Genomic DNA, 6,910 nt, shown 5'->3' with positions numbered 1-6,910 from the left:
CAATTATATTATATTTAAGTTTGAGTTAAATTTTAAAGTGGTCTCCTGAATTTATAATCGAGTTTCAAACTCATTTCTAAATTTAAAATTGTCCTAAATTTGTCTCTAAACTTAATAACGGTCGTTTCTAAGGTATTTTTCGATGACAGGTTGATGATGTGGTTAGACAAAAATCACACTAAATTTGTAAACGACGTCATTTTCTTTATGGCCTCCAAATACAACTGAAACGACGTCGTTTTGAGTATTGAAAAGAGTTTAATGTGCATAATCCTAGTAGTTCTATGCATTGGTGTTATTGTGCTCACTTCTTCCTCCCAATGCACAGAACTTATGTACCATAAACTTAATAACTCTAAGTACCCTAATCGAATCTGATAACACGTATCCATCTCCATCAATACCACCATCGAATTTAACATACTTTCCATCAACTCTTTGGCAAGTATACAACACATCTCTAACCAAAACCTCTTCGAAAAACTCATTCTCTTCCCAAACCAAATTGACAAAATATATAAACGCAAGATTTTGCCTATTCTCGAGATCCTTTGAAACCAATAGAACTCCATTAAACCATTTTTAAGTTATTATCCCCCCAAAAGTTTAACAGAAGAAGAATCCTTAAACTTGCTGAAATCGTCATTGTTGGAAAAAACGAATTGGGCAAAAGATTAGAAAGCAATACTAAAATTCGCATCTTTACAATCCTTGGAGATGATTTTGACAAGGCAAATGTCCACTTGTTGTTGATGTTGCCGGGGCAGTATTGAAGAAGAACTCGGCGAAGAAGTTGGAAAAGGAGAGAGTTAGAAAGGAGCCTCTATGAGAGGCGAGGTGGCGTTTGACGGAATCGATGGCAACGACGTCAGTGGCAACGAAGTGGGTGAGGCGATTGCAGAGGATGCATTTGGCATGGTGGAGGGAGTTGATGGTAGAGCCATTATCGTTGAGGATGAGAGGATGTATATTATGAGTTTCCGCACTAAATCTGAAACCTTAAGTTGTTTTGGGGCGCTAAAAAGAAACAACGACGTTTATAAGTTCGTCTGGTTTCTAGTGTAGCTTCCGTCCAACCACGTCATCAATCCGTCGCCAGAAAATACCTCAGGGACGACTGCTGTTTAGTTTAGGGACATATTTGGGATAATTTTAAGTTGAAGGGCGAGTTCGAGACTTAATTAAAAGTTTATGGACCAAGTTGAGATTTAAGTATTTAACTTATTTAAGTTTTTATTTTAATTTATATTATTTATGTGATGATGGTTAAATAAATTTTAAAATTTAATTTTATTTGTTGGATTCTAATAATTATGAGAGTAGGACGGATACTTGTAAGGACGGGTTAGAGTTTAACGTTTTATTACTTGTGAATAGGAGATGGGCGAATTCTATGCAGATTATTGTAAGATGGAACGAAATCAGATAGGACAAAAATCTACCTCTACTCATTCCATTATCACCTCTAGTCACGATTTTATGGCGGGGCATATATCCTGATTCTAAATGTCAATTCAGTTTATTTTAATCTAATTTTAAAGTTAACAGAATTAAATTAAATTAAATTGATCTACTGTAAAATTAATATTTAAAATTTATAAATTTTCTCTTCCAATAGATTGACTCAAGATCAATATTGATTACGCAGTTAAGCATAATCCAAGTCTAATCAGGTGTGGAAGTCTTGTCAAAAACAACTATAGGAGATGAATAATAGACTTCTCAAAAAACTTGAGTATATGTTTAACCTTTCTTGCTAAACTTTGGGGCCTTTTTATGGGTCTAAAAATAGTATCCACACTAGAGGCTAGAAAAGTTTGAATAGTAAAGAGAATTAAGATTGCCTTTATTTATAAGAAAAGGATAAGATATTGAAAATAAAACATAAAAAATAGAAACACAAAATTTTATGTTTTTGTATTTTATTCGGTGATAAATTAAAATAAATTATAAAAATTTAATTTATTTTTTTTTCATTCAAAAAATTTGAGACGAAAAATATAATAATAAAAATATAATTATAAAAAATTATCAAGAATAATAAAATGAAAAATAAGTTATTTTCTTGTTAGTATTTTTGTGTCCTTCTTATCAAGATAGACACAAAATACACTAATTTAATATTTTTAATATATCTCTTATATTAAATATAATTTTATGTCTTTGTATTTCTATTTCATATTCTATCTCTATAAACAAATTCAGCCAAAGAGTCCTAAGATAAAAGTAAGTTCAGATCAGTGTTATATAAAAGTAAGTTGGGTTAGTCTAGTGGTTAACTTACTAGTCCGCTTAAGCAAGTGTCGGGGGTTCGAATCCCGCCTTGTGCATGCAGCGGCAAATCCTTAAATGGAATTCAGTACTGCGACGGATTAGTCTTTGACCTATCGGGTTGGGAGATACCGTGAAAAAATCTAGAACTTCCCCTTCGAATAATCAATTTTGCTCTTTTTAGTGATGTAATTGGGACATCTTGACGCAGGATGGTTAATCTTGTAAAATTTGTCTTTCTTATGGGCTTTGGCTCCTTTTGTCAACCAAACAAATTTCGTAAACTTTATATATTAAATTAATAAAATTTTATTTTCAAAGATTAAATTTAACAAATGTTATATTATATTTATATTAAAATAAATTATTTTAAAATAAAATAATATTATATAATATAAAATATTAGTTAAAATACAAAAATATAATATTTCATTATTAACTTCACTCAAAAATATTTTTTTAATAATAAAAAATAACTTCGACTTACGATAAGTCACCCAAAGCATAATCTAAATTTAGCCCAAAAAATACGTCAGATAAAAACGATAAATTCAAATCTAATAAAATATGCATCGAATTCGAGTCAAATCTTAAGCATTCCTATCTTTATATATATAGCTAAGTAAAATTAGTAATAGATCCAAAAAAATTTAAAAATAGAGGTAAATATTATACATGAATCATAATCAAAAATTATTATTATAAAATATAACCAGTTTTTAAATTATTTGAATAACAAATCTATTAAAAAATTAATAATCTAAAAGAATAAAATATCATTTAAAATATTCTTTTATTTTATATTTTATATATAAAAAATATAGAATAATTTTTATTATCATTACAGTCAAGTTTTTCATTTTAAAACAAAGACTTTTTAAAATGAGAAAATAAGATTTTAATTCCTATTAAATTTATAATTTTCATAATGTGAGTTTGTTATATTAATTAGAATCTCATTTTTTTATTTTACTAATCTATTCTCTTTAGATAAACATAATCTCTCTTTTTCTCTATATAAATAGGTGGTATCTAGTAAGAAAAATATCTTTACATAAAAAATAAGAGGATTTAATTATAACTATTAGATTTAAATAAATGATTAATATTAGACTATAACGTTTAGAAAGAAAATGTGTGTAATTAATGTGTTTGAAATTTAAAAAATTGAATCATTAATATTCTTAAAATTAGAACCGTTATCTTTTAAACAAAATTTACAAATATATATTTTTTGAAAAAAAAAAGTAGTCCTAAAATTACATCCCACCATGAAGTATATCTATCTTAATTTTGTCGAAGAGCATGGGATGCACGCGCACGGTGCATACTGCATTGACAATGCTGATTTGTTAGGATATATCTGTATTAATTTATTGATACATCACTTTTTTAATGTATTTGCAATAATTTTTTTTACAAATGTTGCTGTATAAATAAATGTATTGATGTATTTTTGGTTGATTTTGTATCTTTAGAGTTTGTACTTGTTCTCCAAATTATCTATCTTGTTTTTGTAGTGTTGTTATGTAGGATATTCCATTAATTATTTGACTTTGACCTTACGGTGGGACTATAATGAAATTAAAAAAAAAATTTTTTTAGATTCAAATAGGACAATTTAAATCTTAAGGACTAAAACAGGATTACACCCAAAAGTAAGAGATTAATTTAGTACTTTACCCTTCTATATAAAATACAACTAGTGCATGTATTCGTGCGATGCACGAAAAATATTGATTTTTTATTTATATCTAACGTTTATTTGATGAAAAATATTATTTGATACATATAAGCTCATATTTTTTTTTAATTTATGCAAACACTAAATAAAATTATAAAATAAAAAATTCACAAAATAATTAAACTAATTAAAGAAAAAGATTTAATATGTAATAAATTAATGTCTTAATTTTTATGAAAAAATATGCGTATATATTTTGTTGCAAACATCCAAAATTTTGAGGACAAATCACTTAAATAAATGAATTGGAAACCAAAATGGAGGGGAGGGGGGGAAGGTGGGGTGAGGGGTGGGAGGGGGGTTACGGTGAGGGAGGGTGGTGGTGGTGGTAGGAGAATGATGATGATGAGGGTATTTTGGTCCAAAAATTCGGGAAAGGATGATTTTAAAGCGTTTTTAAACGTTGAGGATGATTTTAATAAAAAAAAAAGATCAGGGACGATTTTGATTTCGACCCAGACCTTGGGACGAAAAAAGTACTTATCCCTAAATTAAACTAGGTTAATTTTAAATAAATTAAACTAAATTAAATTATTAAAAATTTTAACCAACCAAACTAATTAAATTTTGAAGGACTTAGATTTTTAACTAAATTACTAGGCCTTTAACCTAAAGCTTAGGAATTACAATAAATCTAAAAAATTAAACTAATTTACATCCTTGCCTTATTTATACTGCTTATTTAACCAAACATTAGAAATCTACCTAAACTCCTCAAAAACTACTAATCTACTTAGTTATTACTCTAATTAAGCATTGCTAATCAATAAACAATTAATGTAACTATCATTTGTAATTTAATCACAATAGTGCATATAACAAATGTCTAAATCACTTAATATCACACATTATTATTGATATTCAATTTCGGTAACTAACCTCTTCGTAAATCGAACCAGCAATGTGGACGATGCTATCTAACTGATAGATATGATCGGGATCGTTTTTCATTTTCATAGTTTCAATCTTAGCATTTTTTTTTTGCCCAAATGTTCTCTGAATTTAGTTTTTTGGTGGTTGGAATATAATTCGAAACAAATGAATTCGAATTTTTTATATAGGCATAAAAGGACTAAATCGAAACAAATGTATTCGATTTACCACTAGCTTTCGTTCAAGGTAAATCGAATCTACTCCATTCGATTTACTAGCTAGTGATGAATTCGAATCCATCGAATTCAAATTACTAGAGGCAAAAACTATAGTTATAATTCGAAGCCAATGATTTCAATTTTGCAATGGATTGAGCTAAAATGATAGTAAATCGAACTTACTCCATTCGATTTATATCAATTCATAATAGTTCGAATTTGATTAATTCGATTTACTACTACAATGTATAAATCGGCCTTAATAAAATCGATTTACATAAAAGTGTATCTCAGAGCATGCATGCACGTAACATTATTCATTTTAGGGGATTCATGTAATTTTTGTGATCCAATTCATTTGTTTAAGTGATTTGCCCAAATTTTGATTTATATATGTAACATTGATCATTGCACATTTATTAATTTATAGACTATATCTTTGATCCTATATCAAATAACGTTTAAACATTATTTATATTAAAATTTTTATCCAACTACAATAGAAAATACAAAAAAAATACAATTAACAATAAAAAGATACCACACTACAAGAAAATGAAATATTTGTAACAAAAATTTTGTAACAAATTTAAAATGGTTACAAAAAATTATTTTTTTAACAAAAATTAGTAATTATTACATAATAGGAAAAAATATTATCACAAAAAATATTATGATAAAAAAAATATATTGTTACAAAAAATATTTTGAAAATCAAAATTTGTTATCACTTTTGTAACGACTTTTGGTTTTTTATATCAGAAAAATTTGTTACAAAATATTACCTTAAATTGTAATAGTTTCATTTTTTGTTACAAAAATTTTTTGTAATTAGACATACTGCAACGACCCATTTTTTTGTTACAAAATCCTTTTGTTTCAAAAATATTTATTTTTTAAAATATTTTTTTTTTACAAATATTATTTTTTTTATAGTGCCAATTGATTAAATACATATATATATATATATAGGTAAATTTTACCAAACTCTCTTTCAAATAAAAGGATAATTTATCTCATATGATATGTCTAATAATTATTAGATGAAATGAATTATGTCATTATAGTTAACATTAACTCTTAATATAAGTTAAATTTTAACAATTAATTAAATTAATTAAACATAGTATTTTTTTTTTGTAAATTATAAGAGTTACAAAAGAGACCTTATTTTATAATTTTTCTTAAAACCACCCGTATATTAATTAGATCTAACAATACCAAAAAAAAAAAAAAAACTAAAAACCTAAAAAAACAAATGAAAAGAAAAATTAAAAGGCCAAATCATAAATTTAAAATAAAAAATACATGAGGTGTTAATTGAGTAAGGATGAACTCTATAGTTGTTAATGAATTTGATATAAGAATCGTGTAATTTTATAGGTATGAAGTTTAAGTGGTTTTACTCTAATTAATTAGTTTGGTTGTCAAAACTCAAGTTAAGTTAAGAGTTAATATTAGTTATTTTGATGAGATAAATAATTTCATTCAATAACTATTAGATTTATTATAGAGAATAATTTATCCTTTATTTGAAAAAAAAATAGGTAAAATTTACCATATATATTTGTATTATTATACATTCTTTTTTTTATTAATATTAAAAAATCTTTTACTTTGTAAAAAAAGTTATGATTGAATCATAGTAATCTTTATAAATCATTATTAAACGTATGAACTTGTACGTTACTTGATTGTGTCTTGTAAAAAAATTAGACTAAAAATATATAATAAAATAAATAATTTTGATTATGCATGATTTGTGAATAATTTAATTAATATCTAATATTTTTTTAAATAATAA

The sequence above is a fragment of the Arachis duranensis genome, chromosome 9 (assembly GCF_000817695.3).
Source record: "Arachis duranensis cultivar V14167 chromosome 9, aradu.V14167.gnm2.J7QH, whole genome shotgun sequence".
Classification (NCBI taxonomy): Eukaryota; Viridiplantae; Streptophyta; class Magnoliopsida; order Fabales; family Fabaceae; genus Arachis; species Arachis duranensis.
This window is presented reverse-complemented; position numbering follows the sequence as displayed.